Raw genomic sequence first — 11028 nt, 5'->3', positions numbered from 1 at the left:
CATGAGGTATAGGTAATGACACCATATTATGTGCCTTAATGAGAGGCTTAAATGTTATATATGTAAATTTTTAAATATGTACACATAACTTTTTAACGTATGCTTTTCTGGTAACAGGGATGACACAATGGGCGTGTCCCCGTCTTTAATACATTACATAAACTCAAAGAAAATTAATTAAAAGAAGAGAACACTTACTTGTCTTCTACCATCAACTTTATGAAAGGCAGATGATGTCACTTCCTGGAACCGATGCAACTTTTGGAAAAGTCCATTATCTTTAAAGAGGTGTTTTCATAAAAAGTAACCGGGTTGACGAGAACCTAGGGACCCGACTAAATTGTGCTTTTTTTCAAAATTTGACACGTTAAGAATAAAATCCATTCATGACTAATGAACTGACACTTAAGGCTTTATACAAGTATATGTTTTTTTATGATAGTTTGACTTTTTTGGCCTCAATAGCAAGTAGAAGTAGAAAAATCATACTGAGGGACAGGCCATTTTCAAGATTTCTGCAAGATACTTTGCTCAAAAATGTGATTAAAATCCTTTAAAAACAAAAGAAACAGAAATTAATGTATTCTTATATTATGAGACATATTATGGAAACTAAATTATAAAATATTTTATTTGTTTTATGGTTTATTAAGACTTACAGAGCTTTTTTTTCCTGAGGGACACAAAATGGCACGTTTTCGTATTATGACCCAGCCCAAGATGTAGAAATTTTAATTATTTATTTACTTAAGAACAATCAAATATTACAAGAACAAAAATAAGACAAAAAACTGAACAGAAAAAAAAAAACAATTTATCTTGTTGATCTTCTCAGCTCTGTGAGCTTCGAATTGATCGATGTGCCTATCTGTCCTCGGCTGGCTGCCAGCCACTTCTTCAATGTAGCATCTAGAGAAGACAAGAATAATAAGACAGTATAATAATAATAATATAGTCCTTCATCAGGAACCCAAAGTGCTTAAAGTACAGCTGCGATTGGACACATATTTTGGATAAAGGGCTGATCATAATAAAAAATGCGTCATGTAAACACGTCAATTGGAACATTTTGTTTGGATTCTGCTAAATCTGAAAGAAATTCTGATTGGAAACATCAGCCCCCCTTTTTTTTAGCGGCATCGTTCTTTCACATGCACGTCCGTCATGGGGACTGCTGCATTGTTAACAGTCACACGGTCAATCATGTGCATCCAAAGCAGAGAAAATTCATGGATAGGAAAAATTCAGAAATGTGGCTATAGAAGAGGAAAGGTAGGATCAAGAAGTGAGCAAGCAATGAATTAGTATTATAGGTTCCAAGCAGATACATGCCTGATAAACATTGATACAAGTAGGCTATGGTTAAAGTGGTGAACTTATAAAGTCTTAAAAGTTTTGTTTTCCTTTCTCAACGCATTATGCATTTACTCACCAATAATGGCTGCCTTTTTAATTTGGTCAAGGGCGACCAGCTACTCCCCATCCCCTCTGGTTGGCTTCCCACCTTAAAGCAATATTTCAAAATTATTATGAAAGGGGGGTAAAATGAAGGTGGTGAAAATGATACTCGGTTACTAACGTAACCTCGGTTCTCTCTAGAGAGGGAACGAGTATTGCGTAAGTTTAGCTTACGCTACGGGAAAGATTAATCTTCTCGAGATACTGAAGCCAAAAAATTATCCTTAATTTTGTATTCCTTGTCAACGCAGTGCAGCAGCTAGCAGACCTAGAGCAGGCCATCTCGCGTGCTCATTGGCTGCCCTGCGGGCAACTGCTGCAGCCTACCAGTGAGCCCGGCGTGACGTCACGCCCAATGAAGGGTGCCCGCGCCTTCATAGCGTCACAGCCCGCCAGAATGGGCGTGGCTTAGCGTATAACACTAGGGGCTGTAGGCTGACTTCCCTGGTTTTCGTCGACTGAAGCGAAGTCGCTCGTGGCGCGAGCACGGCCGGTTACGCAATACTCGTTCCCTCTCTAGAGAGAACCGAGGTTACGTTAGTGACCGAGTATCGTTCTCTTACGAGAGGTTCTCTCGTATTGCGTAAGTTTAGCTTACGCTACGGGAACACTTTGTCAACGCCGTGCGCGCCAAGCATCCACATGAGACCCCGAGCTTTCAGGGGAACCCCATAAGTGGAAAAAATAAGGTGGCCAGCCACGCGGGCCATCACTTGTACATAAGCACACATAGGGAATACAGAGCAGCGCGCCGGTCTGTATAGGCACATGGCACATACCCTACTTAGTGCAGCTCAACCAGGAGAGCTGAGTCATGTGAGAGTGATCTGAGCAGGAGATCTGGGCGGAATACACCTCTCCTTCAGACTGACAACAGTTTAGCCTGCAAGGCAGGAACTTCTAGGTTATAAAACCTGACAAAGGTAGACGGGGAGCTCCAGCCCGCCGCTACATCTATGTCATGGATAGAAATTCCACTGGACCATGCCCACGAAGAGGCCACGCCTCTCGTGGAATGAGCCCTGATGCCCAGAGGGCATTGCAGACATTTCGACTCGCTGACAGACAGCACATGCAGGTCCCCTACACGTTTTACTGACGACAGTGCAGTCAGAAAGACGGTTTTCAGTGATAGATATTTCAACCCCACGGAGTCTAGTGGTTCAAATGGAAAGCTTCCAGGGCCTCGAGGACCAATGAAAGATCCCACATGGGACCGACAGGGGGCGCGGCGGATTCATCCTTCTAGCTCCTCTAAGGAAGCGGATGACCAACTCGTGTCTTCCCAATGACTGGCCGTGCGTCGATTCTGCGAACGCTGCCACGGCCGCCACCTATACATTGAGCGTGGATGGGGACCTTCCCTTATCCAACCGCTCTTGTAGGAAGGTGAGCAGATGCGCCACCCCGCATGTCCGCGGGTCCAGACCTCTGTCGGTGCACCATCCAGAGAACACCGACCATTTAGACGCGTAGAGCCTTCTCGTGGAAGGGGCTCTAGACTGCGTGATCGTGTTCATCACTCCTTCTGGCAGGGCAACGAGTACCCGTTGATCAACCATGCATGCAGAGACCAGCGCTCTGGATGGGGATGCCAGATCGTGCCGCGAGCCTGAGAGAGGAGATCTGCCCTCACCGGATTCGGCCACGGAGCTGTATGTGACAGCCGTGCTAGTTCCGGGAACCAAATCTGATTCTCCCAACGCGGGACTATGAGGAGCACCGAGTGGCGCGTTTCCCTGATTCTCTTGATCACCTGTGGCAACAGAGAGACCGGAGGGAAAGCATATAGCGGGAGGCTGGGCCAAACCTGGGCCAGCGCGTCCTCGTCCTTCGAAAAGACCGTCGGGCATTGAGCGTTGTCTTTTGACGCAAATAGGTCGACTTCCGCTCTGCCGAATAGGCGCCACAGTTTCTGGACCGTTTGGGGGTGCAGGGACCATTCCCCTGGGGGGACATTGTCCCTGGACAGTTTGTCTGGGCCGTCGTTCAAATGGCCTGGCACATGCGCCGCCCTCAGCGAGCGCAGGTGCATCTGAGACCAAATAAGGAGGCGTTCCGTCAGATTGCAGAGATTTCTGGATCTGACACCACCCTGACGGTTTACATAGGATACCACAGACATGTTGTCCGAGCGGACAAGAACATGCTGGTCCTGTATGAACGGGAGGAAGCACTTCAGCGAGTTCTCGACCGCTATCATTTCCAGACAGTTTATGTGAAAACCCTTCTCCTGGTCTGACCACTGTCCAAAGGCCGGTCTGCCCTCGAACAGCGCGCCCCAACCCGAGTTGGACGCGTCTGTCGAGATGACTTTACGATAAGAGATGGTTCCCATCATTACTCCCTGCTGGTACCAGTCGGCCACTAACCAGGGCTGCAGAGCTGCTATGCAGGCCTGAGTCACTCTGATTTTCTGTCCGCCAGACACCCAGGCTCGGCGGGACACCCGAGCATTCGACCAGCGTTGGAGCGGGCGCATGCGCAGTAGGCCCAGCTGGAGCACCGCTGCAGTTGATGCCATACAGCCCAAGATCCTTTGAAATGTTTTCAAAGGGAGAAAGCTGCCCTTCTGGAAAGATGCGGCTAGGTGGCGAACACGGCTGTGTCGATAAACGAGCCGTCATGGTCACCGAGTCCAGTGCTATTCCTAAAAAGGAAATTGACTGGCTGGGCAGTAATGAGCTCTTGGTCCAGTTGACCGTGAGACCCAAGCTTTCCAGATGACTGAGAAGCACTGTTCTGTGAGATAGCAGTTCTGTCTCTGACTGTGCCAATAATAGCCAATCGTTCAGATAGTTCATTATTCGCAGCCCCTGACTTCTCAGGGGGGCGAGCGCCGCGTCCATGCACTTTGTAAATGTACGGGGTGCCAGGGACAGGCCGAACGGCAGGACGGTGTAATGATATACCTGACTGTCGAAGGCGAATCTCAAAAATTGCCTGTTACGGGGTACTATCTGAATCTGAAAATAGGCATCCTTCAGATCTAGAGAAATAAACCAGTCCCTCGGGCGAACGTGCGCGAGGATTTTCCTGGTCATAAGAATTTTGAACAAGCTAAGTTTTTTCGCAAGCACTTAGTTCAATTGTCTCAGATCTAGGATAGGTCTGAAGGCTCCGTCCTTCTTGGGTACGAGAAAATATCGGCTGTAAAAGCCTGACTCGCTCAGAGAAGGCGGTACCTTTTCTATAGCCCCTTTGCACAGCAGCTTTGCTATTTCTGCGTGAAGTAGGTGTGCTACTTCCGCATTCACTATCGTCGCGGTCCAGGCTTGAAAGCGCGGGGGACGGCGAATGAATTGAAGTGTATAGCCCTGCTTTATTGTGCTCAACACCCATTCTGAAATCCCTGGGATAGTTTCCCACGCAGCTATGTGAGCCGCTAGGGGGCGAATGGCCTCCGGGTTCAGACCGCCACCATTTGCGGGCTTGTGAAACTGAACCGGATCCGAAAGCGCGGTGCGCGCGCTCTCGGTTCTGGGCAATGGCTGCTCGCTGAAAAGCCGAAACCGGCTGATTTATGTGAGTTGTCCCAATCATAAGGGATGGGGAACATTCTTTTGTCATTTTTTGACGCGCGAGCAGCGCTCCGGGCGGAAAAGCTTCCTGTAAGCGTGAGCGCGTGTGCGCCGGGCACGAGACGTACAAGTGTATTTGATGCCCCGATCTTAATGGATGGGGAGCGTTTTGTTAATGCCCTGCGTTTTGTGATAACACTTAAACGCGCGGGCGTAGCCCGGGGGGAGGTTAGTGTTAGCAAGCGTGAACGCATTCTGGCGGGCACGAGACTTACATTCATAACCTGCTTTCTTTTGTGAAACCGACCCGGAGCCGAAAGCGCGGCACGCGCGCTCTCGGTTCTGGGCAATGGCTGCTCGCTGAAAGCCGAGACCGGCTGATTTATGTGAGATGTCCCAATCATAAGGGATGGGGAACATTCATTTTTCTTTTTTTTTCACTTTTTGACGCGCGAGCAGCGCTCCGGGCGGAAAAGCTTCCTGTAAGCGTGAGCGCGTGTGCGCGGGCACTAGACTTACAAGTGTATTTGACGCCCCGATCATAATGGATGGGGAGCGTTTTATTAATGCCTTGCGTTTTGTGATAACACTTAAACGCGCGGGCGGAGCCCGGGGGGAGGTTTGTGTTAGCAAGCGTGAACGCACTCTGGCGGGCATGACACTTACATTCATAACCTGCTTTCTTGATCGTGTAACAGAGCGGGCAGATAGTGGGCACATTTCTTACATTCAACACTCGAGCGGGTTTTCTGCGCTTTATGAGAGTGTGCTCTGCGAGATTCGGAGTGCTTATGTGTAGGGGTGAACACTGGGGCGTGGGCACTGTCACTACACTTACAACACCGACGGCATGAGCCGGACAAGACATTAAATACTCTTTTTGAGATTTTTCTGGGTCGCCGTGAAAACGGCGTTTGTGTGCAGGCGAGAGGGTCAACAAACCGGCTCTTTGGCTGCTAATTGAGCCACTGCAGTAGCCTGTTTGAAGGGGCCTGTTTAAACTTTGACAGCGGTCCGGCCGCAGCGGGACACGCACGTCTTTCCGGAGGCGATGTGTCTGTTAGTAAGCGTGAGCGCTCGTGAGCGGGCACGTAACTTACATTCTTAATCTGACATTATACTCACTTAAGATTTCTCTGGGTCACCGCGAGAACGGCGGATGTGTGCAGGCGAGCGGGTTGCATTACCGGCTCGTTGGCTGCCAAATACACCGCTGCAGCAGCCTTATCTAAGGGGACTGACAGGGCGAGACATTTCGACGGCGGCGCGCAAGCCCGTCCGGGTCATGCAGAGAGCTCTGCATGACGCGAGGGCGGGGTAGCTCTCTTGTAACGTAAAGAGAGCTAGCCGCGTGCTCGGTGGTCGAGCAGAACTGGAACAGTGTTTGTACGAGGGCGCGCGCACGAGTAGTGGGCACGGGACCTACATGTAACACAGATGATGCCCGTCCGGGTCATGCAGAGAGCTCGGGAGGGCTCTGCATGACGCGCGAACGGGGACACGAGGGCGGGGTAGCTCTCTTGTAACGTAAAGAGAGCTAGCCGCGTGCTCGTACGTGTCCCTTGGCCTCATTCTCAGATGCGACGGCAGTGAGGCTCGTGAGCGGCAGCTGCGCGTTGGTGAGGAGAGGCGGGGGGTGTTGAAGGCTTCGAGTCGAGCCCGCAGGGTCGACAGCGGAAGCGCTTCACAGAGCTCGCACCCCCGGAAGTGCGAGGCGTCTTAAAAAAGACACTCGCTGCTCTTTTAGAATAGGTTTTAGAATAGGTTTTAGCAAGGTAAAGGATACGTCGCCGGATAGCGTAGCTCGTACGGATGGCTGAAGGTGGCGAAGACGGCCGGCTTCCTCAGCGCTGTCCTAAGCTGTCTGTCCGCTGTTCGACGGCGGCTGTGGCTTCTCTCAGATCCAGCGATGTGAAGAGCTCGCTGAAGAGACGAAAATCAGGGAAGTCAGCCTACAGCCCCTAGTGTTATATGCTAAGCCACGCCTATCTGGCGGGCTGTGACGCTATGAAGGCGCGGGCACCCTTCATTGGGCGTGACGTCACGCCGGGCTCACTGGTAGGCTGCAGCAGTTGCCCGCAGGGCAGCCAATGAGCACGCGAGATGGCCTGCTCTAGGTCTGCTAGCTGCTGCACTGCGTTGACAAGGAATACAAAATTAAGGATAATTTTTTGGCTTCAGTATCTCGAGAAGATGAATCTTTCCCGTAGCGTAAGCTAAACTTACGCAATACGAGAGAACCTCTTGTAAGAGAACGAGAGATTTTTTATATACACATCACTTTTACTTGAGGTGCAAGGAAATACAAAAATGGCAAGTAAAAAAGCGATGGTATGCCCGCACACAAACATAATTTGTGTTTTTTTTTCAAGGACAGAAGAGATTAGGAACATGTTGTTTTGTACCATTAAGGTTGCTTTTTAGCAAAGTCTCCAAATCAAAAGGTGCCCAGCAGCAGATTCCACACCATGGCAGTAGCAGAGGTGGCAAGGCGGGCTGCTTTCCACGCTTGTGCCTGGCAAAACACACCAGAGCCCTTTATAACTTCAATCTGAAAAATAATTTCACATCACAATATTAATTTATTTGCGAATTTTACAAAAGGTTTTTGTTTCATATTGATTCTTATATTTAGCTTCCCAATAGTTAATAGGTTATGATGTATAAATGCAGATTAATGATAAAGATATGAAACAAATAAATCATTGCCCTAAACTTTATTAAAGGAGAGGAGGAGGAGCAGGACAGGGTGGGGGGGAGGAGGATGTTGGATGGAGAGTAGGGAAGGAGAAGACAGTGGGTGGAGAGGAGCGAAGGGGTGCAGGAGGAAAGGATGATTGTCTCGTATAACACTAATTGGCTCCTACAAACACACAGTTTATACCCATCCTTACTAAATAATGTTGCTCACCTGTGTTTTCGCTGATGTCTCAGCTGTTGCTGCAGTCTTGTAAGAGAAGAAAAGCATTGTTATATGCAACAAATGTTGTACTCAACAATTGTAAAACTTCAATAATTTTATGCATATGGGGCAAGTAAATTACATATTACAACTAACTATCCCAACATAAAAATCCCTATAGCTTAGTTGGAGCCTCAAAGGGTAAGTTCTACAAGTAAAACCCTGTTTTAAGATCGTTTCTGATGAAATCGAACGGTTCGGATTAAAATTTGGACAAATGCTGCTGTCCCGAGATTTTTAGGTTTTTGTGTTTATAGCATCATAATACGATACATACATTTAATTAACTTTTTTTTTTTAACTCTGCAATTTTGCGCCCCGTCCAGCAGATGGCGCCCCAGTGTGTCGCCTGTCGGCAAAGCCGGCCCTGGATTGATGATAAGACATAGCAGATCTCCAACGCTCCATCGCCATTTTCACTCCCAGCCGTTATCTTTCGGCGCGAATCGTCAAACGTCAGGCGGGTTTTTTAATTTATTTTTTTTATTTTTATTTTTTTATTTTTTAATTTTTTTTTCAAAATTACAGATTTTGATATCAAGTTATAGTATAACTTTTAGGGGTGGTGATGGCGCAGTGGATAAGACACACGCCTTTAGTGTGAGAGACCCGGGTTCGAATCCACTGTGAGACACCAATGTGTCCCTGAGCAAGTCACTAGTCCCTAGTTGCTCCAGAGGCGTGCGACCTCTGAAATATAGCAATTGTAAGTCGCTTTGGTTAAAAGTGTCAGGTAAATGTAACTTGAAACAACAATAATTTTGAAAGAAAGAAAAGATAAATGGCATCGGAAACATAAATTAAATTAATTGAGCAGAGATACAGATCTTTGGGCTTTTCGATTTTATAAAAACTTTACAGAACTTTAAATTAATTAACCACAGTGAAATGCTCAGATAGATGGGATGATGATGATGATTACTTGGATGTATGTTCTATGTTTTTTTTGTTGTTGCTACATTTAGACTGTAATGACCTTTCAGCCGTATTCATCTAGAAACTGCATTAAGACAATACAGAAAACATTGCATTTTGCATTGCATTTGGTGGATGTAACGGTGAATGTGTGGATGTGTGAGCTGTAATGTGAATCTGGAAGTGACCTGAAATTGGAAAAAGGGCTTGATTGACAAAATAAAAAAACGACAAACCATTTTGTTATTTCCTTCTTTTCCACTATCTTCAAAGAATTGACCTTGTAAATGTAGCTTTCACATAGCTTTCCATCTCCTCTCACTTAATTGCCACAATTAAATTCCATAACATGCCAATTACATGTGATACCAATTTCACGTTTGCACAAACAGTTCTTGCATAATTTCTTTTTTTAGTTAGTTCTTATTGCCTTGTTAATAGAAAATATGAGCTAGGCATCATGTATGACAGTTGCCAAAGTGAGGTATGAGCTACACAATGACCAGATCCTGCCATGAGCTAGGAGACATGTATGCACATATAGGGCTTATATGTGGATATAAAGAAGCAATACAGGAGACCTATATTGCCTGGCCTGTATATGCACATATATGCACCTCAGTTCCCTTTCAAGGGAACTTCGAGCTGCGTCAAACGCTGCGGGAACGCCCCTGCGTTGTGCGTCATGAAGCACGTATGGAATCAGCCCAATGGAGAGATGAAACGTCATAGGCGGGTGACGTCATCGACCAGGAAACTATAAAGCACCCCAAAAACACAAGCGCATTAGCTTCTGTGCTTTCAGTCGCGCTACATGTGAATCTGTCCCTGTGTGATATTGTCTGTCTTACATACCCTGCACCACACAAACAATTTATCCCTATATATATATATATTGAGAGATTATGGCGGACGAACAGCAGTTTAGAAAGTGTGTTCCTCCCTGCTCGCGTTATTTAACGAGCGGGGATACACATGATCTTTGTGTTGTTTGTTTGGGAGTTCAGCATGCCCAGTTTGCTCTCGAGGGAGCAGACTGTGAGCATTGCGAGCGTTTGCCGTTAAGGACGCTCCGCTCCCGCCGGTCGCTCTTTGAGGAGAGCGGTTCGGTGCGCGCTCCCCGCGGTTCGGGTCCCGCTTCTGCCGAGGCAGAGCGGCGGCGCTTATCGTGGGGATCGCAGATGGATCTCACAGCGGGGTTTGAGACGGGCTCTGCCTTATCTCTCCCTTCACCTGTGAGATCCAGTGCCTCAGTCCCGGGTTCGGAAGCACGCGCTGCGGTTTCTTCCGCTCGGGCTGAGGCACCAATGCTATCCAGTTCTGAGGAACTTGATGTTGTTAGTGTTGAGGGAGATGTGGAGGATTCGCCACCCCACACTCCTGAGAGTGATGAGCTTATGGAGGTGTTAACAAGAGCTGTTGAAAAACTTAATATTGAATGGCCAGTGACTAGACAGGAGTCTGTTTCTAAATCAAAGTTGGATGAGAGATTTTTGCCGTCACGTGTGCAGCCTCCACGCCGGTGCCTGCCGTTTTTCCATGATCTCCACACCGAGGTGTCGAAATCATGGAGAAAACCGGTGTCATATAGAGTGTTTAGTCCCCAGACTTCAACATACGCTAATATTATGGGAGCCAAGGCTCATGGTTATGGTGCGTTGCCTCGTGTGGAAGAGACGCTTGCGAGCCATCTCTCCCCCGAAGCAGCATCATCTTTTAAGGCACCGGCATTACCCACCAAGCCTTTAAGAAACACTTCGGCTTTGGTGGGTAAAGCATATTCGGCAGCAGGTCAGGCTGCGTCATGTCTGCATACTATGTCAATCTTGCAGGCATACCAGGCTGATCTGCTAAGGGACATGAGTGAGAGTGAGGAGGTCAGTACTGACGTAGTTCGCGAACTGCGTCAGGCTGCTGATTTATCCCTGCGTGCCACCAGAGAATCGGCCAAATTAATGGGTCGTTCTATGGCAGCTCTGGTGGCCGCAGAAAGACATTTGTGGTTAAATCAGACTAATATTAAAGAGAGAGAAAAAGCTTTTCTTTTAGATGCTCCTCTTTCTCCCATGGGGTTGTTTGGTGATGCTGTGAATTCAGTTATCGATAAATTCCAAGAAGAAAAGAAACAAACTGCAGCTTTTAAAAAGTTTCTTCCCCTTAAAGTTCATGTCC

The 11028-nt window shown here is 47.6% G+C and overlaps 1 long non-coding RNA gene across 1 annotated transcript; it reads right to left on the bottom strand.

Annotated features, from left to right (window-relative positions):
• Window positions 1-725: 725 nt before the first annotated feature.
• On the bottom strand, window positions 726-7928 carry LOC143744176 (uncharacterized). Its single transcript, XR_013205786.1, has 4 exons — window positions 7891-7928; window positions 7385-7530; window positions 1433-1504; window positions 726-909 (listed from the first exon to the last, which is right to left on the bottom strand). It is a non-coding gene; the product is annotated as an uncharacterized LOC143744176 (long non-coding RNA).
• Between the last annotated feature and the right edge of the window lie 3100 nt (window positions 7929-11028).

Source organism: Siphateles boraxobius, unplaced genomic scaffold (assembly GCF_051911475.1).
Source record: "Siphateles boraxobius isolate OS27281-9 unplaced genomic scaffold, OSU_SipBor_1 2, whole genome shotgun sequence".
Classification (NCBI taxonomy): Eukaryota; Metazoa; Chordata; class Actinopteri; order Cypriniformes; family Leuciscidae; genus Siphateles; species Siphateles boraxobius.
Note: the sequence above shows the minus strand (reverse complement) of the source record. Positions and strands in the feature narration are given on the sequence as shown.